The 25,955-nt window shown below is 43.2% G+C and overlaps 1 long non-coding RNA gene across 1 annotated transcript; it reads right to left on the bottom strand.

Moving 5' to 3' along the window:
- Positions 1 to 15,730: 15,730 nt before the first annotated feature.
- Positions 15,731 to 24,190, bottom strand: LOC144589309 (uncharacterized). The gene is made up of 2 exons (XR_013545363.1): positions 21,339 to 24,190; positions 15,731 to 19,963 (listed from the first exon to the last, which is right to left on the bottom strand). It is a non-coding gene; the product is annotated as an uncharacterized LOC144589309 (long non-coding RNA).
- Between the last annotated feature and the right edge of the window lie 1,765 nt (positions 24,191 to 25,955).

Here is a 25,955-nt window from a genome sequence, read left to right as displayed (position 1 = left end):
TAATTTCAAGTTTGACAAAATTTAGACTATGTCAGAGATTCTGAGGAAGAATTCACCACACACTGTGTAGCTGTAATGATACCAGCTGAGCAAAGAGTTTAGGAAACAAAAACTTTTTCTGGTGTTTGAAGAGACTGAAAAAGTGCTGCACTAGAGCAAATCAATGTTCATCAGTATCCCATCCAGCACTTTGGCTGTTTAAGCTGAAGATAACTAGGTGTTCTGGCATGTTTATACACAGAAAGTGATGGAGACAATACAGTAATTCCTTCTGATGAGTTCTAACATTTTGAAAGAGAAACATTATTTGTTTGCAAACTCTTGACATACCAAGGAACCTACAGGTTAGTTTTTGGGAACAAAAGTTCCAGGATTTCCCCAGGGACCATGCTCGTGGGACATTCTCAGAGATATATTTCAAGAAACTTAACCTTTCCAAAGAGCACTTATCACATAGAAAACACCACTCATGAATTAAAATTTCAACTTGACATCCAGATATTGTTAGCTGATCTGTCTGTACTTTGTCTAGCCCAAAGTGGACTGTTTTGAGATAGAGTTAAACAAACAAAACACTTCTTTGTGCATAGTAATACCAATGTACCCCCTCGAAGTCGCCATCAATATTTCTTATAATGGTTGCAGAGATGTAAATCTTTGCTTATTTTGTTCTTCCAGGTGAGAATGAAAAGTTTCAAAACTTTTCTGTTTATAGTTAAGATTACAAGAGTGTTTGTCCATTTTCCAAATTTTAGTATTGTTGGGTTTTGTGAAAGATTTATTGAAATGATTTTTATGCAAAAACACACACACAACTTTGTATTTTGAGCAAAATGAAAGATGTTTTATATAAATAACAGAGGGTACATAAAATATGTGGGTTTTTTGTTTTGTTTTTTAACTAGGAAAAAAAGTGTCATTCTCATCTCTTTTGCAGCAGGTGCAAGGAAAGCTTCACGCTGATTTCTGCAAAGGTTTTGCCCCCTCCCTTGGTACTGTGATGTTCTTCCACCACCTGGCCCATCTTTGAAGCCCTTTCCCTCTTCTTCTCCCTACCTTTAACCACAACCACACAGTCTGTTCTTTCACCAGTTTTGGTGTGGTGGAAGAACTCATGCTTCCACCCAAGTGCTGTTTTCAAGCTCAGCTGGGTGGGGTTCTAGAAAACTGGCATCTGCAAGGTCAGGCTACCCAAGGTACTCTATGAAGAAGACCCTGGGGCTCTTGAGGGGTTACGAATGGGCTTAGGATGGAGATGAATCTGAAATGGGAGGTAACTGAGTGCCTTGAATCCACTGAAAAGGAATTTCAGTTGTATTTCCCTGAGCTTACAGAAGAAGAAGCTGCACTGGTACCAAAACTCATTCTCTACCTCCCTGAATGTAGCCAGCACCCCCAAATGAAGTAGAGGATGCATTCTTGGATCTACAGTACAATTCCTCAACATATAATTTTTTTAATGAAAGATTGCTGATTCAGTTCTGATTCAGTGCTACGTATCAGTCATATCCAAATGTCACCATGCTTGCCTTTAGAGTTTTGCTTCCATTTGCCTCTCTATATATTGTTGTAGGAGTGGATTTTCAACCCTTCTTCATATCAAAACAAAGGCAGAAAACAGACTGAACATTGAGAGTGACACGAGGTTGGTTTCAACAAAAACTTAGCCATACATTTTGAAGCTGGCTGCCCAGATGCAAGTACAACCATTATATTAAATATTTCGGTTAGAATTATATTCTGAAAAATGTACAGTATTTTCATGTGTTTTCTTTACCCCATTAAAATGCTTTTTAAAATTCAAACATGGGGTGGGGTTGCAGGTTACTTGGCTATTCTAAAAAGAGGTCACAACTCAGAGAAGGTTGGGAACCACTGCAATAGACACGGGACCATGAATTATTAAATAATAAGTTAAATTAAACAGATGTAAGGCTTACAAAGATCTGCTCCATGCTCCACCAGAAGAGAGTTCCATAGCAAGAGAGTTCCCTGAAAAGGCCCAGTTCCCAGTGGTAGTTTTCCAGGCCTCCCTTGGGATGGCCACCCTTATGTTGCCTTGTACATACTGCACAGTCCCAGAATACCACCACAAAGGGGGATATTAAATAGATTCTGAACACTTTATGCTCAGGATATCTTATGAGGACTGCAACAAGGCATAAATTAATTGCTTAAATGCAGCTGGATGGAATGGCTGAGGCAACTGGCTGGAATAGCTACTCTTACTTGACACCCGAGGAAGGCAGGCAAAAAGGCAGCACATGTTCCGTAAGTAGCTTCCACAAATGATTTTAAAATTGTACAATTTCCTTTGTCTTGTCCCATCACCATGCAATGATGAGTTCCCCTACCATTTCCCTTAACTTGGCCTTCCCAGGAACTGCTGATTGCCTGTTTGTTTCCAGCACGCTGCTTTCCCAGGCAGAGGTGCACTTACCTTACTATGGTGTGTGACACCATCCAGGCCTTGCTCAGATCTTAATTGGCTTTTTACAAGTATTGCCTCTGGCACTCCCTGTCTATGCGCTCTGACATGTAGATATTGATTGGTTCACACATCATCATGGCTAGGTGTGCACTCTTTGTCCAATTTTGAAGTCTTCAGATTTTATATAAGAGGCATATCCAGAAAAATCTTTTTCTCCCCCGCCCCCCGCCTCTCCTTTTTACAATTAAACACAAGATTGTTGACTTGCTCCATGGCTACAGACTCTACAGACCATCCAGTTTAGCCATTCATTTATGAACAAACTAAAAAGACTGTCAGAAATACTGCAAGTTTTAAACGTTACTAGCGAATCAGATAAGAAAGCACTGGGCTACTTCTTGCTATCTGTCACAATAAGCCACTTTTATTTTGATAGATTTCTGTCTAGACTACCAGTACCAGCAGTGTATGAAAAAGATAGCTTGGGATTACACATAGGTTCCTGAAAAGAGCCTGGTTTTGGAATTCTGAATCCTTGATTGGCTATCTCCTTGACAGAATTGAAGATAGGACTGTGAAATCTGTTAAGAAATCTTTTCTGTCAACACATGAATCTACAAAATGGACTAAGAGATTTGTCCTGTTGTTTGGTGATGGGCTGCTTTGCCCATTTTTCTGACAACCCCATGACATACAGGCAATTGCAAACTAAGTTGACCTTGATCTATTCCTACCTGTACCTTTTTGGTACCCTGTCTGGGCCTTTTCAGGTGTGTCCCCCCCTCCAGTGTGGACAGAATCACTCCCTTTTAGTTCAGTTTCTGGCATGTGTGATCACTGCATTGAAGCAAAGAGGCACTGGTAGGGGGTTTCCCCCAACAGTTTAGTGCTGTGTCACTTGAGTGGCAAACCAAGAAAGTGGTATGTCACTTACCAATGAATAAATTCCCCTGTGATCTCCTGCTCCCCACAGAGTAGGTGGCAGGAGAGGACACAGAGGCAGTCTTGCTTTTTCTTTTGTAATCCAGCACTGTTTCACTTTGTGGCAAGCCAATGCAATAATATGTCACTTACCAATGAATTAAAATAATACAGTAATTTTAAAAAAAAATCCACCTTTCCCTTTCTCTGGATAGACTAAGGAAAAGAGGGAGGGGAGACAGAAGAGGAAGTGGAAGGGGTATCATCTTTCTTTTTCTTTGAAATCCAGTGCTGTTTCATTTTGATGGTAAGCTAATGCAGTGAATATGCCACTTATCAATAAATGAAAACAAAAAGATTCAGCTTTCTCCAGATCCCTCTAAAGGAGGAGACAGGAGAGGATTCCAGGAATATGGAGACTGAGAGTGGAGGGAAATAGGCTAAATAGGGTTGCTTTGAAGTGCAGTATGCCTCATAATAACCACCTGGCCCTTGCGTGTGGATGCAAGAATAGTTTTAACTCTCAAAAATGCACTTTCAAATGACCATGGCCCTGCTTAGCCTGATCCAGCCCAAGACACTGTCTAGTTGCACCCTAGGACTAAGTGTTTCATCCCTCTGCAAATATATCTGGATCCTGGAAGGAAAACAAAAAGGGGTAATCATTTTACCCTAATAACGGGGTAAAATGAAGAAAATACTAAGATGGTTTCACCATATACATAGTCACAAATTCAGTAGCCTAACATAGTTCTCTTCCAATATGATGCAGACACACATATACCTCATTAGTACAATATTATTCTCATACTGCGAGCTGACTATGTTAGCTGTCCTCATTTATAAGAGGTGGCAACTTCCAGTGATGGAGGTCCTGGAACTGGATTTTGCTATTGCCACCAGATGCCCTGTTGTCCATCTGAATTTTGATAGTACAGTATGGCAAAATAATTTTGATAGTGATGGCAAAACAAAATTCGAGAAATCCACTTACCTTGTTTTTCAGTAGAAGCTGCACATCTCCAGACTGGTCTTGAAAACAAGGTGCATGCTCTATGGATATCTTGTTTTAAAGAGGAGTAACTTCTTTTACCATGCCACTCAAATTCACCTCTGCAATAAACTTTTGTTTCCCCTTTCTTTCAACGTACACAAGGCATCATTGGAGGACAAACAATGTAACTCCTCTACATTTCATCTTCACAGCAACTTCATGGGGTAGGCCCAAGGTCTGCCAGTGAATTTAAATTCTTGAGTTATGATTCAAATCCAGGTTGCCCAGGTCCAGGTCGAGAAGTAAGCACTGGCTCTCACGCAATGGCTGGGCCATAAAGTATGGGAAGGAAGGCATGTGTGGCTCATCGGTAGTATATTGTCCACCCCTGCTTTAAAAACTGTTCTTCAGGACAATGTAGGTCACCCTTTCTGAACCCAATAAATCTCCAAAGCTTTTATGTTATAAACAGCAATGCTGGTTGGGGATTATAGAAGAGGTAATCCAATACACATAGACGGCACCAGATTAGAGAAAGTGGGTGAAAGCGATATAAAAGTTCTGCCTATGGTACAGTATTTGATCTATGATGGTTGTTTTAGCTGTGTAAGTTACCCATTCAACATATACATCTGCAGTACATAAACTCATCCTATGCTAGGGCTGTATCTTCATTAGCGACGTCCAGAAATTATACTGCTGTGTGTGTTCTTTTTAAGATGGATTAGAAGACTAATTAAAATAAGTTGGTGTTAAATCAGTTTCAGCTGCTACAGGTTGAATGAACTAAAGTTCTGAATCTTTCAGGGGTACCAGTATTTACATAGGTAACAAGATAGTTGGGTCCAAATCCAAATACTTACCATCTAACTGTATTTGTTCTTTTATACAGCAATAATTGCACAAAATATTTGTTCCAGAAAATGTAGTTTAAAATGACATGGCTTTTGAATTGGTACAAGCTGCAAGTTGAAATGAAACACATAAATAAATATGTAGGCTTACATGGGAGTAAGCCCCACTGAACCTGAAGTTACTTGAGAGTAAATGGATGTGCTATTGCCATCCAAATCATAAAAGCAAGAAGACAATTCTGCTTCACCTGAGTGCTCACGTGTGGGGAAAGGGGATTGAAAATGTACCTTTTAAGGAGGAATTTTTCATAACACTCTTTTAATTAAAGCAGAGAAGATTTGAGGCAGTAAAAGCTGCTGCTTTCAGTATCATAAGCCTCTACCAGCATTTTCAAACAACAGCTGTACTATAGGTGCTTATCAGCAGTGAAACAGCATGACTCATTGTTTATGAAGTTTAAAGTATTATATATGAAATGGCTCTTTTTGTTCTTCAAAATCCTTTTTAACTCCAGACTTCTCCTTTCATGTCACTAAAACTTGGCACATTATCTACTTCTCAAGATGACTGTCTCAACCTCACATTAGTGCAGGCCAGTACACTCAATTCAGTTACAAAAATTGTTTCTCCCATTGCATATCTGTTTATAGACCCATCAATGATGTTGAGGGCAAGAATACAGTGTTCCACTCCTGTGTTCCCACAATGAAACCAGATGTGAATGGATATACACCCCCAGTTGTGTAATCCTTCTGGAGGGTCCAAAATAAGGTTTGGAGGACAAACGTTTTAAAGGAGAATTGTCTACAAAACTGGCAATTCTAAGTTTTTAGCCAATTTGTTTCCATCTGGGGGAAATCTGGGAAGGGACCTTCAAGAAAAGCCCCAGGACCACGAAACAGCTCCGCATGCAGTTCTCAGGCAATCATATTTTCACCCCTATTGTCGTGACTGGAACACAAATTGGATTTGAAAGCCATGATTTGATAGCTGATTGGGCTGTAATGCGTTGTTTGCTGTGGGAGGAGCACACCAAATGGGACATCTCTCTCCCCACCCCACCCCACTCCAGGCTCTTTGTAGCCCAACTTACCTTTACTCAAAATGGCCAGTTTGGACAGGCCCTTAGATACAGATCATTGTACAGGACAAATGGCTAGTATGTGATTATATCTGAAAGTGAAGTATTGCCTCTTCCAGGAACGGCCACAACAAACAGTTCTCTCCTAGGCAGTGATATTTCAGCCACTGCTGGGATGAGAAGAACTTCTGCAGTAATTCATAGGGAATCATATCCAGTATAAATAATGATGTATTAAACTACAATATGGAAGCTGAATCCTCATGTTTACTGTTAGGCACCCAAAAATACTCTGAAAAGTCAAGTTGTAATAAATTCACCACATGTCATTATGTTAACACCAGTTATCAGAAACACCTCCCACCTTCTAGTGTGGACTGAAACTGAAAAACCTGCCTACCTAAGCCCTACTCATGTTTGAAATCATATAAACGAGGAGCTGGCCCACTCATCTCTTGTCTCCATCACAGTTCCTTTGTCCTCTATGTGTGGAGGAAGCAGAGTCGGGGGGGGGGGAATACAGGAGACTCTCTCTTTTAGTGTTGCCCTCTACTCACCGGAAAATGAGAAGTAAGCACTACACCAAACTGATGACAGAAGGAAGCGGGGCTAGCACATACTCTCTCCTCATCTGTTTGCACTGTTAGGGAGGCCTAAATAGTTATCTGTTTGTTCAGTATTCCATTATCTAATCCAGTGGTTCTTAACCTTGGTTAATCAGGTGTTTTTGAACTGCAACTCCCAGAAACCCCAGCCAGCACAGCTGGTGGTGCAGGCTTCTGGGAGTTGCAGTCCAAAAACACCTGAGTAACCCAAGGTTAAGAACCACTGATCTAATCCACTAAATGTGGTTAGGACAAGGTAACTTCATAGAGCAGCGGTCCCCAACCATTTTGGGACTGCAGATCAGCTGAGCCTCTGAGGGAATGAACGTGCTTTTGGATGCATGCATGTGCGCTCTTGGGCGCATGCGTGAAGCGGTGGGGGCCTGCCAGCCTACCCCTTCACGTGGTGCTTGGACGCATGCATGAAGGGGTGGGGTGCACTCACTCTGGCACTGGCACACATGCGCATGAAGCAGCTGTGGGGAGGTGAGTGTGTGGGGGTGGGTGGGAGTTCTGTCTCCATGGTTGATGACCTCTGCCATAGAAAATTAAGTTTATTCTTAACAGTAGCTCTTGCTTGTTACAAAAACTCCAAATAACCAGATGTAAACAACCAAATGTAATCAGTGTTTTATTAGCTTCAAGGAATGTTAACCTTCATAACTATGAATTTGTAAAAGCTTTCTTTGTCATTTGAATTTATTCAAATCCTGAAATGTTTGAGTTCAAATGTGAGGTTAAGTCAGGTTTCAGTGAGATTTTGCTGAAATCTGAATAGCTATTGATGCAACCACAAGAGATGACTAATGTGATTGCCGCAGAAAGAAAGAGCGCATGCAACAGGCAGGTTACAAATATTGGCTGGAATATTCTGCAAAGAAGATAAAATGATAAGTCACAAAACAAAACATATATTACTGATAGATTGTGGGGTTTTTTTGTTTTGTTTTTTACATTTCAATGCAAATTTACAGCCTTCTTATCTATCGGCTTCTTGTTTCACAAAGAATGTAATCCTATGCCTCCCTGGGAGGGGGACCCGAAACAAAGGGACATTTCTGACTGTGGATGCCTAGGATTGAACTGTAAGATATGTTTGCCCCATTCTTCATTTCCTCTATCAGTCTTTCCAGCCCTGGTTCCATCCCGGCAACAGTTAAATGCCTTTGATGAAATCAAGCCAATGACCTTTAATCTGTATGCTAGTGCACTATCTATTGTGCTCTGCTAACAAAAGGGAAACATGGAACGGCAGGGCCACATATAAACAGTACGCAGGGGTAATGAAAGTTATTGTGCTAAATTGATGTTTAAAATGTGTGCCTTGCAAGACAAAACTTTTCTATGGCTTCTATATATATATGTATATAATTTTATGTCAGCAAAACTGTGGAAAAGAAACAGCATCAGACACACAATGTCACTATTAAAATACTATTAGGATGCTTGCCAATAGAGAGGGGAAGAAGAATTTCAGAAGAACACTATCTGCGGTCATTAAACGATTTATCTTCCTACACCCATATTAGACAATACACTAATAATTAGATACTGTCAGGCTGACTCCAACTTGTGGCGGGCCTTTCCAGGGTTTTCTAAGCATGGAGTATCTCTTTTTTTTGTCAAACTCTTGAAATTATCAAACTGAGGTGTCTCACACACATTGTCAAAGGCAAGAGTAGGAACATGAAGCCTGACAAGACGCTCCTGGACTCCACTTTCCAAATGCTCCAAGGAAGCGTATCTGAACAGAGATGATAGTACTTATAGTTTGGTGGGACGCAGATATCCCAACTCTAATGTAAAGAGTTATGAATGAGATATCTTAGAGCAGGAAATGAAATATTTTAATATATTTAATTTCTGGCTAAAATCATGTTCCAGAGCTTTACACCATCCAAATAGGATATCATCATCTGATGTAGGGGATATTTGATTCAAATTAATTGAAAGTTTCCTATCCACCCCTTTCAGTTCCTGAAGGTTTCATTTTGTTCTGGGGAAGACTTTGGTAAACCTCAGGTAAAGGGGGGAGATTTTAATAGCAAAAAATCACTGCTAAATTCCCAGCATTGGGATAAGGACTGCCACAAATGTTTACCTATTAAAGGCTCTTCTTCCTGAGGCTCCCAAAGGCTTTCCCAGGGCAAAAGGGGACTGTAAGGAACTTCTGAATCAGAAGAGGACAGAAGGTAGGAAGCGTTTAATTAATTTAAATTAAATATCTGAGTTGACAGATAATGCTATCTTCCCGTTTACACAGTACAGAGCAGCGGTCCCCAACCTTTTTCAGACCACGGACTGGTTGGGGGTGCAGGCTCCATGTGCGTGATGTTGGGGCACCCCTGTGCTCACGGGTGGGCATGTCGCACTTGCAGGTGGGCGTGTCACGCTCACAGGTGGGCGTGTTGTGCTTGCAGAGGTGTGTCACACTTACAGGCCGGCGTGCTTGTGCACATGTATGCGAGCGCAACACACCCATTGTGCGTGCGTGCAGGGGGCGGAGATCCATTTCCATAGCCCAGTTTAAGGAAGCCCACGGACCAGCATCGGGCCGCGGACCGGGGGTTGGGAACCCCTGGTATAGAGGACATCAACTGGATTATAGCATTGTTTCACAAACAAATGCTAGGAGTTTATGATTTCTTTACCTCATGCCCATGGTTTTAGACTTGTTATCCATAAAATACTTCTCAGTGTATAATGATCAAGAAAGAGGAGTGAGTAACGCATTTCATCACTGTACAGTCTTACATTCAACAAGTACTTCATGGGAATAATTTGCTTCTCTAACACAGTGTCTAAAGGTGCCATTTCTCCAGTTGTGTATACTTCTATGTGAACCCATCTAACTGTATTTTTCCTAGAACAATTTTTTTCTAGGAAAGAAAATACTAAATTTGTCAATCTTTTAACACTCTCTAAAGTTGACATTTTTTGTTTAGAAAAATCAAAAACCTCAGAAACAAAAAAAGTTGTTGGCATCTGTCATCTTGGCTGCTCATTGCCTGTATTCCAAACAGTACTGCCAAGCTGTGTGATCATGTAATGAAAAACCGGTTATCATGCATAAAAATAAATAAATCAAAAAGTGAGAACAAACTCACTGGCACAGGAAATTCTCAGCAGGCACAATACCTTTGCTGCATCTTATACTTGAGGTAGAACATAAGATTAAAATAGTCTTAACTGCTCCGTGTCCTTCAACTTGTTTGACAGCCAAAGTCAACTCAGATTCCCAAGCAGTCAAGTTCTAGGAAATTTTAGGCTCACAGTACAATGCGTTAACAACAGGAATCTCAATAAAATCAATACCGGCCATTTATCCAGTCTCTAGAAAATCCTCTTAAAACACAGCCTGTATTGTTTCACCCATCAATTTTAAACAATATTCTTCCATTTGCTTAATCATCAAAGTCACTTGAGCATCTTTAGCAGGTTTGTCTACCATCAACACAAACTTTTAGTTTTCTTTCAAGACAATAACAATAATTGTGTTGTTGCCTTTGGACATGTCTAAAGCCAAGGCTTTTAAAAAAATTAATCTCATTATTCTATGCCAGAGTGCTACTCTTTTTGTTATCAATTGTGAAAACAGCCTTCCATGTAAAGCGAAATATTTCATTAGTCACTGGCAGGATTAGCTATAGATTACTTAGCAGTACTTTACCAATTGTAATACTAATTTAGAATAAACTATTTGCCTGAGGTGAATTAAGCAAATGCTATCTTTTATCCTTTTTTTCTCACAAAGACTATGACTATCCTTTGTCATGGTGTGTACAAGCAAAATGTGCCACTGAACACAAATGGTGGCATGGAAGTTTGAGAAGAGGAAAAGTGATTATTCTGTGATAAAGCAAATGTTTTGCATGAAAGAACATAGAGCCTAGAAATTGTTTTTTTTTGGACTACAAGTCCTACAACCAGCATAGCTTTTTCCAGCCTGTGGCAGAACATTTCTAGTTCAGTCACCAGGATAGTTACTTAAGTGACACAAATTGGAAGCATCTCTGAGACCTTGCATCTAGAGATGACGTGACTCCAAATGGAAGTCAGGTCATCTCTAGATGCTAGGTCATCTTCCATTTTCAAGACTCTGATGCTGTGGTAGCAAAGCACTAAGATGCAAAATCCTTAGCAATAAATATCAAAGACAGCAGGGGAGCCACAGCAATGACAAAGTAATTGCTGAAACATGTCCCTCTGAGACTTTGGCCCCAGCTAGTCATGAGCTGTACACTGATGGCCCTCTATATGTGCTGCTGCTTATGAAATCCACAGAAGATTTGTCAAGCCCTCCTCATTTCTCTTTAATACTGACGAAATCTCTCAAAGGCACCAACTCATTGACTCCACTGCATTAAAAGGAGGTTACTTACCTGTAACCATAGTTCTTCGAGTGGTCCTCTGTGAATCCACACTTATGGGTCTTGTCTGCGCCTGCGCTGATGTTCTCGGAAGATTCCAGAGCTAAAAGTAACAATTTTATGGTGTGATTCCCCCATGAGGCACATGCTCCTCCCACTCACCATTCCCCTCAGTTCCTAAAATATGTCTGCCGGGCCAGGAAGTAATAAGATAAGTAATCAGCCATGATAGACAGAGGGGAGGATGGGTGGGTAGTGTGAATTCACAGAGGACCACTAGGGTTACAGGTAAGTAGCCTCCTTTTCTTCTTCGTGGCCTCTGCGAATGCACACTTATGTGTGACTAGGAAGCTTCACTTACCAGCAGGTGGGACATCATGGTAGGAAGGATGCCAACACAGCTCTGCCAAACCCAGCATCATTGCGTGCTCTGACGTCTAGCCGGTAGTGCTTCACAAAGGTTGATGGGGTGGACCATGTTGCAGCACGGCAGATGTCTGGAATGTCTGTACCATGCTGGAAAGCAGTGGAAGTGGATAGCGCTCTAGTAGAGTGAGCCTCTAGCTGATCAGGTGGTGATTTTCCTGACAACTGGTAAGCCAAGGATATAGTCTGGACTAAATGGATTGAGAAGAAGCTGGGCCTCCCTTGTGAGGACCATGGAAACAGACAATAAGTCGAGTGGTTGTCGGAAAACTTTTAGTTTTGTCCAAGTAAAAAGCTAACCAACGTCGGACATTAACATTGTGGAGCGTGAGTTCTAAAGGAGGTGATGGTGACTTGAAAAAGGATGGCAGAATAATAGGTTGATTCCTATGAAAATCCAACACAATTTTGGGGAGAAAGAAAACATCAAAGTATAAAGTCACTTTATCAGGATGAAATTGAATGAAGGGAGGATCATATAGTAGCCTTGTAGACAGTTTTCAGGCTTGATCAGACTTTAGTCCGGGAGTATCCTCCAAGTTGTCAAGTGGAGTGATGAGAGGTTGGGATGGTAGACCATCCCTTCGTTCAACATCAGAAGGTCTGGAAGGAGAGGGAGTCTGAGCGAGTCTGTCAACATCAACCTCAGGTAAGTAAACCATGGCTGTCTCGGCCACAAGGGAGCTATCAGGATGACGTCTGATCACGAATGATGGAGTCAGATTACTGTTCGTTGTATTAGTGGGATTGGAGGGAATAGATAGAGTAGTCCCTCTGACCAGTTTACCATGAAAGCATCTCTGATGGAGTTGGTGTCGGCCTCAGCCCAAGAACAATAGGTCTTGCATTTCTTGTTTGAGCTTGAAGCAAATACATTGATGTCTGGCCTCCCCCAGCGGAGACAGAGTTGGTGGAAGGACCATTGAAGGACCATTCATGAGTCCTCAATGGTAATCGACTCAGATGATCGGCCAGATGATTCTCCTCTGTGGAGATGTGGACAGCAATGGGAAAAACATGGTGTTCGCAACACCACTCCCAAAGGTTGATGGCTAGATACAGGAGTGAAAGAGAATGGGTGCCCCCCTGTTTGTTTAGATAGAAGAGGGTGGTTGTATTGTCTGTCACCAGCTGAACTACCTGTCCCTTTATCAGGGGGAGGAACACATGGAAGGCTCAAATAATTGCCATCGGTTCCAGATGACTTATGTGAAGCATGGATTCTTGCTTTATCCGTAGACAGTGAATCTTGTGCTGAAGGCAATGAGCCCCCCATCCCCAGGGGCTGGCATTTGTGGTGACCTGCACAGTTGGATGATGAGGACTGAATAGCCACCCTATCATAAGGGTCAACGTCAAAGTCCACCAGGTAAGATGAGTGGAAAGTTCTGGTGTTACTTGAAGTTTCTTGGATTGGTGGTCAATGATAGGGTTGAATACTGCAAGGTGTCACACTTGTAGGGACCATAACTTGAGCCTTGCATGCTGAACGATGGATGTTGTGGAAGGTGTAAATGCTGGATGTGACGAGCTGGGACATAGCTCAGGGTAGGAATAAAGCAATGGCATTCTTTAACTTCTTTATTTTTTCCGATAGAATGAATGCTCTGGCTCGTATTGAGTCGAGTTGGGCACCGTTGAAGGTGATCCTTTGTAAGGGTTGTAGTTGTGATTTTGCATGACTGGTTTTGAGCTGGAGCCTTTGTAGAGTGTCGAGAGTGATTTCTGTTGCTCTTATGGTGTCGTGGTGAGATTCAGCTACAATTAACCGGTCATCAATATAAGAGCAAATGTGCACACCCTGTAAGTGAAAAACTCAGCGAATGGTGCTATGAACTTTGTAAAAGTCCTTAGCGCTGTTGACAGTCCAAATGAGAGGGAACAAAATTGGTAAGCCGAATTGTTGAAATAGAATCTGAGGAATTTCTGATGGGACGGATGGATGGAAATATGGAAATATGCATCATTGAGGATGATCACCATGAACCAGTCTCCCTGTGAGAGAAGGGGAATAATGGTGTCGAGCGTCAGCATTCTAAATTTCCAGACTCAAATACAGTGGTGCCCCGTATAGCGACGTTAATCCGTTCCAGGATTAACGTCGCTATACGGAAACATTGTAAAGCGAAATTAAAAAGCCCATTGAAACGCATTAAAACCCGGTTAATGCGTTCCAATGGACTAAAAACTGGCAGGGACAGGGTGGGTGGGGGATCCCGAAGGCTTCCAGGCAAAAGCCTGGAAGCCTTTGGGACCCCTCCACCCTGTCCCCGCCGCCCCGTGCTGCCTTCCCTAGCCGAGACCAGACTCCCAGGAGCCCGATCCAGGCTGGGGAAAGCAGCGGGGGTGGCTGCCAGCGAAGGGGACAGGGTGGGTGGGGAGACCCCTCCACCCTGTCCCCGCCGCCCCGCGCTGCCTTCCCTAGCCGAGATCGGACTCCCAGGAGCCCGATCCAGGCTGGAGAAAGCGGCGGGGGTGGCTGCCAGCGAAGGGGACAGGGTGGGTGGGGAGACCCCTCCACCCTGTCCCCGCCGCCCCGCGCTGCCTTCCCTAGCCGAGATCGGACTCCCAGGAGCCCGATCCAGGCTGGAGAAAGCGGCGGGGGTGGCTGCCAGCGAAGGGGACAGGGTGGGTGGGGAGACCCCTCTACCCTGTCCCCGCCGCCCCCGCGCTGCCGAGCCCAGGATGCCTGACAGGCATCCGATCTCCCCACCTTTCTCCCGCAGCTTGGATCGGACCCGCGGGGGCTAGCCCTGCCATGGCTGGACTCTTGGGAGTCCAGCCATGGCAGGGCTAGCCCCCGCGGGTCTGATCCAAGCCGCGGGGGGAGGGTGGGAGAGCGGGGGGATCCGGATGCCTTTCAGGCATCTCGGGCTCGGATCCCACCCGCCGCCGGTTACCCAAGGCTGAGTAACCGGCGGCGAGTGGGATCCGAACCCAGGATGCCTGACAGGCATCCGATCTCCCCACCTTCCCCCCGCGGCTTGGATCGGACCCGCGGGGGCTAGCCCTGCCATGGGCAACTCCCAAGGCTTGGATCCGAGCCTCGGCAGTTGCCGAAGAGCCCGGCCATGCCTTCCACCCCCCCCCGCCGGCTTGGATCCAAGCCGTGGGGAGAGGATTGGAGGCATAGCTGGACTTCAGCCGGCTAAGAGGCCAGCGATCAGGCAGGAGGAGGTGGGAAGATTCCCCCATCACCTCCTGCCCGATCGCCGGCCTCTTAGCCGGCTGCAAACCCGGCGTTCGCTCGGGAGGGGTTGGGAGAAACTTCCCACCTCCTCCTGCCCGATCGCTGGTCTCTTAGCCGGCTGAAGTCCGGCTATGCTTCCGACCCTCCCCCCACGGCTGGGATCCAAGCCGTGGGGAGAGGATCGGAGGCATGGATGGGCTCTTCGGCAGCCACCGAGGCTTGGATCCGAGCCTCGGCAGTTGCCGAAGAGCCCGGCCATGCCTTCCACCCTTCCCCCACGGCTGGGATCCAAGCTGTGCAGAGAGGATCGGAGATATGGATGGGCTCTTCAGCAGCTGCCGAGGCTTGGATCCGAGCCTCGGCAGTTGCCGAAGAGCCCGGCCATGCCTTCCCCCCCCCCCCCCGCGGCTTGGATCCCACCCGCGGCCGACTACCCCAGGCATGGTCGGATTCCTGACAGTCCAACCATGGCCGGGGAAGCCGACCGCGGGGAAGGAGAATCCCGGCAGTGGCCTCTGAAGGACCCTTCAGAAGGGTCCTTCCGAGGCCACCACAGACATTTTCCCCCAGCTGAGCTGCGGGTGCGCTCCTTGGGAGGCTCCCGCCGCTCAGCTGGGGGAAAATGGTGCCTATGGGGAAAACATCACAAAGCGATTTTTCCCCATAGGCAACATCGGTATGCGATCGCTTTTCCGATCGCAAAATCCGCATCGGTATGCGGATTTGTCGTTAAACGGGGCACTCGTTATACGAGGCACCACTGTATAACTATTCTGCCTTCGGTATTCGTCAGGGAAATCAAAGATTTATTTCTTGATTTAGACAAGTTGGCCTCAACTATGATCGAATTTGGGTTAGGGTGTTTGGCTAGAAATTCAGTATTGGAGCTGTGAGTCCTATGCATATTATCAGTATGTCTAGAGCTCTGCAGGTTCAATGGCATTGTATCCCAGGCATCCTTGATTAGTGTCAGCATGGCAGGTATAAAAGCCAGACTAAGCGGTTGAGATCTTTCTCTGTTGATGTCATCAAAGATGAGATCCGCCTCAGGGGAGGGGGGTTCTTCCACCTGGAGTTTGAGTGCAGCAGCTATGCGAGAAATGAGGTTAGAATAAGAGGTAAAATCCTCTGAGGGAAAGGACAGATGAGTATTGATGGCATCAGGCTTAGCCGGAGACTCTTCTGAGGATTCAGTGTCAATGTCCTGATCAGACATGGAAGGCAAAGGTGAAGATGAATCGTCTTGAAATAAGGGAGTTGTTTGTGATGGTTGAACTCGAGAGTGACCTGAATAGGGCCCTGAAGTCAGAAGGGTGCGTTGATCCTTCGATGAATGCTTGGTACATTTAGGTTGTTGGACGCTAGTGTGTAGTGATTAACGTTTCCTTGATGTTGAGACCGACGTCGATGTTGAGGCAGGTACCAGTGCAAATTTTGATGTTGAAGCTGAAGATAGCACCCATTTACGGTGTGGTGGGGAAGGTGAGGATTCATGTCTTGGTCTTTTGGATTGGCCAGGTTGAGAGAATCCCTGGTACACTTCCATATGGAATGGATTGGCGAATGGAAGGAAATTTTCCATGCCCAGTTGTTGAAAGGCAAGCTGTTGGTAGGCAGGGAAAAGGGAAATTGGTAGCATTGCCCAAATTGTGGCATTGAAGCAGGTGGATCAATGTATTTCCTTTTCTCCCTCCGTTTCTTCGGATACTGCAGAGGAGTATCTGGTTCCAACCGTTCAGAATCAAGGGCCCGCCCTGACGTAGGGCTCGAATGGGCAATGGCCGGACTGGATGGAAGCTCAGTCCCAAGATGGCCAGTGGAGGGAGAAAAGCTACCAGTCGTGACTGGAGCTTGTGCTGACAGAATTTGCACCTCATCCCTTTCCAATATAGATCCCGTCGCCTCCAAAGATGATTCCTCCAGTATCGGAGAGGGTGGATCACGGTGAACTGTCTTTATCTTCTTAGGCTTTTTGGTAATCGGCTTCTCTTTCTTTCTCTTAGGCATTTCCTGATCCTTGACTGCCTTAGATTTGGAAGCTTTGGATGTGTCAGGGCTCTCCTTGGAGTGAGGAGAAGGGGTTAACTGGCTGGGAACAGGCAGACAAGAGGATTGCTGCTCTACCGCTGTCTCCAATTGCTAACCATTTGAGATTCCTGAAATTGTGGGGTTCATAGCAGCTTTCCACAGGTGAGACCTGAGCCTCTGGAGTCTGTGCTTCAGCGTGGGTTTAGTAAGGCTTTAAAAAGCCGTGCAGGACTGAGTTTGGTGCTGCTCTCCCAAGCAGAATAAGCACTTGTCACGACCATCTGAGGACGACACTTTACTATTACAGCCCACACACCTCTTGAAAAGAGCTGAAGAGGCCATAAATGGTGGGTGAAGCAGAGGAGAAAAACGGTTGCAGAGTCCCGGGGGGGAGGAGAAGCTCCAAACTGGGGAAGAATAAAAACGAGAAGAAAAAACTCATAGGGGATCGTAGATAAACGGAAAAGTCCAATAAGATGATAACAAAGAAAGGAAATAGCAATAATGCTAATAAGATCAATAAAGTCACTCTCTCTCTTCCTAAGAACCTTTCAGCATGGTGGAAAAAAAGGAGCTGAGGGGAATGGTGAGTGGGAGGAGCATGCGCCTCATGGGGGAATCACACCATAAAATTGTTACTTTTACCTCTGGAACCTTCTGAGAATGTCAGTGCAGGTGCAGACAAAACCCATATGTGTGCATTCACAGAGGACACAAAGAACCAGAAAATACCTCCACATTTACAACAGGGACTACACATAGCCAGTGTGGGAGATGGGGAAGGCTCACTAGGTGAGATAATTTGTTATTGGTTGTTGTGGGTCCTCTGAAGATGCCGGCCACAGAGACTGGCAAAACGTTAGGAAAAAACACCTTCAGAACACGATCAAGAAGCCCAAAAAACCCACAACCATTAGATCCCGGCCGTGAAAGCCTTCACGAATACATTAATTTGTTATTCTCTGATTAATACAATTCATGTCTACTTGAATATCTGATCATATACATCTTATGTAAGATGTGTAGGCCAATCAGGAAAAAGGCATCTCAACAGATATGGTCCATGGAGACTGTGATGCTTGTTCTGCAGCATCTTCCAGTGCCACACCTTATCTGTATTGTTGAGATTTGTTCTGCATATCTAATCTGGTAGTTCAACTTAAAGCTGGAAGCAAGAAAATAATTCATATGTAGCTTTCTTAAAGTCACCCCCCCCCCAAAATATCCTAAACGCAACAGCAGTTAGATTTATGAAATAAACTCTTTCAAATCATTAGCCCTATATTTTCATATATCAATATATCTCATAAAATAGAATAAAAATACATGGTGGATGACAAATTCAGCAGTTGGTTTTATTTACTTTTAAAAACCAAATCTGGATCAAGACTGTTTGATTTTCAGATGGTAGAAGTCTACTTATTATTACTTCATGACCTTGTAATTTGAAATAAGCAAATGAAAAGACAAAATGAAACAAAACCTTTCACCTGTACCGTTGTTGATGTTGGGAATTTTCCCTCCCAATGTAAAGGTGGTGATGGTGGGCTAATGTTAATTATACTTTGAAGATGAAATTCACAATGTTAAATCTTCACTGAAATTGCATAAGGTACACATAATATGCAGTGGCAGACTGTTCGGTGTATATTTTACAATGTAAAGTTATCCTAAGTAGAAAATCTTCTGCTGCTGTAAACACTGAAGCAACTCCTATGAGTCTTCATTTAGAGATGATTGTTCAGATCAATATTCTAGTAATATTTTCTCTGTCCATTGTCCCTCAAGGTCAAGAAACCCAACATGGCCCCAAACATGTCCAATCTCATTTGATTTTGGAAGCAAAACAGGGTCATGCTGGTTAGTACTTCGATGGGAGATCACAAGGGAATACCATGGATGTTGAGGTGTGGTTAGAAAAGAATCCTGCTTGAAATCCTGGAGAATGAGAGGTGAAACTGCTGGGCTAGAGGAACCAGTGGCCTGGCTCAGTGTAAAGCAGCTTCTTACCTGTTGTTAAGTAGATTCATTACAGCCAGTAATACTTCAGTGCTGCCCAAGATGATCCCTCTTCATGCATGCTATTCTAATCACGTTTATCAGATCATATGATGCTTTCCTTCCAGCCCTAATAATTTCTTTCAAATTTGTCTCTTTTAAAAAGCAAATCAAAAGAATTTGTTAATCTAGGAAATAGTTGGAAAAACTTTGCTCCTGGCAGATTTGGTAATACTGAATGTTTATTCAAACCAGAAATCACTGAAATCCTGATGTGCCCTGTGGGGGCATTCTCTATTCCAGTGGTTCCCAACCTTGGGTCCCCAAAATCCTTCACCATTAGCTGTGCTGGCCAAGATTTATGGGAGTTGTAGTCAAAGATATTTAGGTTACCCAAGGTTGGGAACCATTGCTATAGACAATACTGAGCTAGAGAGACCAATGGCTTTATTGCCAGTGCTCTGCTGCTTGAGAATTAGCAGTCTTGGGGGCCATATTCCAGCAATGGATGGCAATGGGGCAGGGATATGGACAAAGGAGGCAGAGCTGAAATAAGGTAGCAAATCTGGACACAACTTCTACTAATTTGAATCCTTTCCCACAATAAAATGTACAGCTTGATTCTATGCAAGTCTATTCAGGAGTAAGCCCTCAGTATAACAGTTTTGCTCCCGGCAAAGCTCACTTCAGTTCCGCTCTATACAGGTTATTTTAAGTTTAATTGTTCTCGCTCCAAACAGCAATCAGAGACAACAGAAGAAACTTGCACACCAGACCAGGTCCTGCATAGAGAAAGTGGCAGTTCTTTAGGAATTGTTAGTGCTCTTTGTTTCTCTGAATAGTGAGAAGTTCAGGCGCAATGTTCAAGAGTTTCATTTCCTTTGAACATGAAACACTTGAAAATTATGTTGCCTTTGTAAAATCTTTGACAAATATATAAGATGGACATGGTGGGGACAAACTCCTAAAGCTGGCAGTGGAACTAAGTAGGCATCTGCAGGTAAAAACTGACAGGCGTTCCCCAGCTAAAAATTCAAAGATGTCCAAGATGTCCTTGTCAGATTCTATGGGAGAAACCAGATGGTAGTTATGTAATTATCTGTTGTTCCCAGAGGGTTTTTTTCAATCTGGGGAGAAATACAGCATATTAAGTTACACAGGCATGTTTTGGAAATGATACGGTGTATGCACGGGCCGCACTGCTTTACAGCATGTGTTTGCATCATCACCAGTTTTTTCACAGCGTTTATCATATGATGATGAAATTGATGTGACTGTTCTCATCCTTTTCTGTACTTCCACCTTTTTTCCAGATTCTGTCTGAATCGTGGCTGTTTAATTCCCATAATTGTTGAGATGCCATGTCCTCCAACAATATACCAGGCAATGAATGCTGCTGACGGCAAGCCCTGCCACATCCACCATTGTGCTCTGAGCATTCCTTCTTTGAAACTGCATGCCTTAGAGTAGAAGTCCTTTTATGTGGACAATATAGATATACTAATGGTTTGAATCAAAGAAATAATTAATGTGTCAATGCATATCTCCTTTGTATGAAACAAAAGGATGCCATAGTCCCATGTGGCTGCCATGTAACAAATCAAATTTTGTGAGGTTACTATATGAATAAAAAAACTATATAAAGCACTGTGACAACATACTGTTGTGTGTTGATGGTCACAAGTTTCTATGCATGGACGAGAGACTTCACTTTTTCTTATGTGTACCAGACATAAGAGGTGTGTGTGTGTGTGTGCGTGCATGCGCGCGTGCGTGCATGTGTACCTATTGAAATCTTTGGAACACATCTTTATAAACATATAATCTGCTAGGGAGAAACCAGTTGTTGGCTTACATTGGTGCGGTACAACACACATGATATTGCTCTGCTGTTTTGAACACTGTTCAACAGTTGGAAGAAACTACATTGCATAATGGGGACTAGATGGCAGACAAACTACAGTTAATATTGACAGAATAAATGATATAAATACAGATCAGGTAGAAAAGGAGTTAATGGAGAATGAGGCAACATGAAGGAATAGCTACTTCTTGCTGGCAATACAGAGAGTCAGATATAATCTATCTATCTATCTACACCTTTCTAGCTAATTTTAGGCATGCTAGTAATGTAAGTGCTTATGCTTATATGTTTCAAAAAACAGAATATCTTTTTAATTAGAAATGTGGCTAAGATAGGTAGTTTTTATTGTCTTCAATCTTTTTTTCCTATACTTTTTGTCTAATACACAAGTATGGTAAAAAAAAAAGAGAGAGAAAATAATATGTAAATCTGCCTAATACGTGCTTACTTCTGTCCTAAGTAGGAAAGAACATTATCTAAAGGATGTTTAGGAGAATAATTTTAAAGGTGCAAGAGACTGCGTGCATTCCACACAATTCAGAACCTTGAAAAGGGAAATGTCAGCTGTGGCTTACCTGCATATGTTTCTCCAACCTTTTAGATTATATTCTACTCTGTTGTTCTGTGTTGTCAAGTCAGAACTGACTTATAGTAACTCCAATAAGGTTTCAAGATAAGTGAGGTATTTAAGGAATGGTTTCACCAGTTCTATTCTCCACACAGTGAGTTCCCATGACAGAGCTGGGGAATCAAACCTAGGGCTCCTGAGTCCTAGTCCATTCTTCTATCCAGTAGACTTCAGAAAGGGGTGAAGTATCAGACCTTGACTTGACAGAGAGACATCAATATGAGCACATACACAGATATGTAAAGAGGTGCAGAAGCAGATACAAATGTGTTAATAAAAATTTGTATGAATCATGCAAGTTTTGCAAGAATTTGTGATAATTACCAGAACTATATAGCCGCCATGTTCTGATTCTGCACCTATTTCTTGTATCAGGGATCCTACTCTGCACCTATCATGAGATGTATGCAGAGAGATCAGCCCAAGAGCTGGGAAAGCCTTGGAAGACAGGGTGGGAGGAAAAGGACAAAAGGCTATCTAACCTGCCATGTGCATAAGGAAATATGGAAGATAGCAGAGTGAATCATGAACATCCAACCTCTGCCTGGATGCAAGAAGTGCAACAAACAAACAAACAAACAAACAAACAAAAAGAGTAAATAACCATAAGTTGAAGTGGAGTCATGTTTAAAATAACCCATGTGGTTCCTCCCCTTTGCGTCAGTTCAAACTGCAGCTCCTCCTCTGTCCTTCTGTCTTCTGAATTCTGAAGTGTACTGCATACCATATAACAGAGACATTAGAGAACATTTATATGCTGTAAATCACCTATCAAGTTTGACAGCCAAAGGCACAGTGGTAAGTCCATATATGCTAATCAAGATATTCAAACTCATAATCATATAATGGGACTCAGGTACTGGAGTCTTATAGGTCAAGATCAGCCCCTTGCATTGACTCTAGAAGACAGAAAGAAATTAGTGGCCTTGAAAAAAAAGGACAACCTCCTTCCTATTATCAGAGGAGGCAAAACATTGAGAGAGAGAAATAAAGAAAAAGAGAGCAAGTTAAAATTAAATGTTCTCAATTCCCCATGACTTCTCACTTGAAATTAAACACAAAAATAAACCCACTTCGTTCCCCTACCCCACCCTGGGCAGCATAACCCATTTCCAATGTATGGGAGTTTTGCTCACAGAATTGTAACTGCCCTGACTGTACTATTATGATTACGGGTATAAAAAGGACACCCGTTGCCTTTCAACGTCCCAAATTCAGTCCAGTGGTGGTTTGCTTGGGGTTGGAGATACTGAGGCAAGCACCACAGTTGTGTCTAAACTCCAATATTCTGAAACAGAAAACCATTGTTGACAATAAAGCACTCCACAGCTCATGGTCTCCAATCTAAGGTTTAGAGCAGAAAGCCACAATAACTTCCTGGCTGTATCTTATCAAAAGAAATAAAATATGTCATAACACTTTAGATAGGCTTGCTTCCTGGAATCTCAACTAGATAAACAGTCATTGTTCCTCTTAGACTCTGGAATTTACAGATTGCTGTTTACAGCTCTGGAAAAGATGTCTCTAGGCTTCTCAAGGAAGTATATTTTTGGCATTGGAGACATGATTTTTGAATTCCTGCTTTGAAAAAGAGATGTCAGGGTTCAAATTCTAGAGCAGTTCATATGAAGAGATGGAGGGGGAAACATTCTACAGTCACTAATATTCCAATTATATTAGGTAATTATTGCTGGTTTTCTTTTCCTTTTCCTCTTTAACTGCAGGAAAGTTCATCCTAGAAGCTCATCAAAAATGATTTAGCGTATCTTGTTATAAAGCCAGCATTATGGCTTCGAAAAGAAAGCATAAGAGGATCTTTTCAGGGCAAATACATATCAAAAACCTTGCACGTTACATTTGTCAGAAACATCATAATGTGTGACCTTTTGAGAGAGATCATATTTTCTTTTTTTAATTCTGCCAGACTCAAGTCTTTTTAACAATCCACCAAGCAATGTCAAATACACCTTTGCATCTTAGAGAATGGCCATGTTCAAAGATAGCCAGACAATGCCTATGTTTCCCAAGTCATAAACTGAGGCCATCAAGAGGCTTTCTTTCAGAATACTTCAATGATCTGCCTGAGAGCACCACAAAATGTGATACTGCAAGAATTATGTCTCTAGCCAATATTCTGTCCCTAGCAAGAATTGCATTACATTAACCACAAACTTACACACTTTCCTTCCTAAATGAGGTCAGCCTTAGGAGTTGGAAAAGAAAGCATAACTTTTTAAGTCAGTACTATGCAACATGTACCTTGGGACCAAGTGTCCTGTCAATGGTAGAACATCCAAATATATGATGAAAAACCTGAAAGGACAAGTGTAGATGGATTGCAGATGAATTGGACAGACCTGCCTTATAGTGGGAAGTTGAAGGAAATGACTTGGGAAACTCATAGCTTTCTCCCCAACCCAGATTGCTTTCAATCTCTCAACCATCACTTCGCTTCCTCAAGGACAGGCAACTGTAACTCTCTATATGTTATTTCGACCACAACTCCACTGACCACACTTGCTAAAACTAATGTCAGTTGGAGAAGGAAAAAGAGGAGGGCCAGTGTTGCTCATCCTTTATGTTCATTTGAAAAGTAAACAAATGATAGAATAATACAAATCATAGTGATGACAGTAATAACAGTATTATAACCACCGCTACACAAACTATGATGCCCAAGTTTGCATATATAGTGGTACCTCAACTTACGAATGTCTCCACTTACAAACATTTCGAGTTATGAACGGCTCCATTCACAAAATGTTGCTTTGACTTGCGGAGCCTTGACTTGCGAACGAAAAAAAAGAGAGGTTACTTACCTGTAACTATGGTTCTTCCAGTGATACTCTGTGAATTCACACATGTGGGTAATTTCAGCGCCTGCGCTGGAACGTCGGAATGTTCTAGAGCTTTATTCTGAAAGGAAAAGAAGACAGATTGCCCCTTTTGCGCATGTCAAAGGCCCTCCCCCCCTCAGTTCCACATATCCGCCATAGCTATCATATATAATTAGTAATAATTGGTAACAGGTATGCAGTGACGGATAGTGGGGAGGAAGGGAGGGTATGTGTGAATTCACAGAGTATCACTGGAAGAACCATAGTTACAGGTAAGTAACCTCTCTTTCTTCTCAGTGAACTCTGTGAATCACACATGTGGGTGATTAGCAAGCTAACTTACCGGGAGGCGGGCCGTCACTGTAAGACAGATGTCAGGACAGACCGCCCAAAAGATGTCTCCTTCTTAGCCCGAAGATCCAACTTATAATGGGTCACGAAGGTCGATGCCCTGGACCATGTCGCCGCTTTACAGATGTCTTGCAGGTCCACGCCACTGAACAGGGCAGTCGAGGTAGCCATGGATCTAGTAGAGTGACCTCTCAGCCCCTCAGGGACATCTTTTCCTGAAAGCTGATAGGCTAAGGCAATAGTGGAGACAAGCCATCGTGACAAAGTAGAGGATGAAGCAGGGAAACCTTTATGCGAACCATAAAAACATAAAAACAATCGCTCATCCTTTCTGAACTCCTTTGACCTGTCAACATAATAAGCTAACGCTCTTCTAACATCTAACAAATGCAAGCTCTTCTCAATATCCGAAGAGGGGTGAGGAAACAAGGTGGGAAGTGAAACAGATTGGTTGAGGTGAAAATCTGAAACTACTTTGGGCAAAAAAGCTATATCTGCGAACAGCATAACTTTGTCCTTGAAGAACTGCAAATACGGAGGGTCTGACCTAAATGCAGCTAGTTCTCCTGCCCTCTTAGCTGAGGTGATAGCTACTAGAAACAGCGTCTTTAAGGACAAGAACTTAACATCGCACGTAGCCATGGGCTCAAAGGGATGCTTCATAAGAGCCTTGAGAACTAATGATAACGACCATTGAGGCATGGGAGATCTCCGAGGTGGGCGAATATTCATAAGGCCCTTGAAAAAATTTTTTACCATAGGGTGGCCGAAAAGGCGCGAGGAATCTGAATCTCTTGGTTGAAATGCTATTATAGCAGCTGCATATACCTTTAGTGTTGAGACAGCTAGGCCCAAATCGAATAAGTGTCTGAGATACAACAGTAGTGTTCTCAAAGATACAGGAGAAGCTTGTAATGCTCGGGAAGATGCAAAGTTCAGAAAATTGTTCCATTTATAATTGTATAAAGCCTTCGTTGATGGTTTCACCGCCTTATCTAATATTTCCTTTATTTCTGGCAGATTCTCCAAGCAGTCAGATGGAGAGAATCGAGGTCCGGATGAAGAACCGCTCCGGAATCCTGTGTCAACAGATCCTGTTGAGAAGGTAGTCGGATGTATTCGGTAGCCATCTCCTTCAGCACTGGAAACCACGGCTGTCGCGGCCAAAAAGGAGCTATGAGGATGCCTGACGCCTTGTATTGAATCAATCTGACTATGGATCTTTGAAGCAGAGGAATTGGAGGAAACAGGTAAATCAGACGGTAAGTCCACGGGATCATGAAGGCATCCCCTAGGGAATGTAGTCCTTGTCCTGCCCGAGAGGCATACATTGGACACTTCTTGGTCTTCTGTGAAGCAAACATGTCGACGGACGG

The sequence above is a fragment of the Pogona vitticeps genome, chromosome 4 (genome assembly GCF_051106095.1).
Source record: "Pogona vitticeps strain Pit_001003342236 chromosome 4, PviZW2.1, whole genome shotgun sequence".
Classification (NCBI taxonomy): Eukaryota; Metazoa; Chordata; class Lepidosauria; order Squamata; family Agamidae; genus Pogona; species Pogona vitticeps.
Note: the sequence above shows the minus strand (reverse complement) of the source record. Positions and strands in the feature narration are given on the sequence as shown.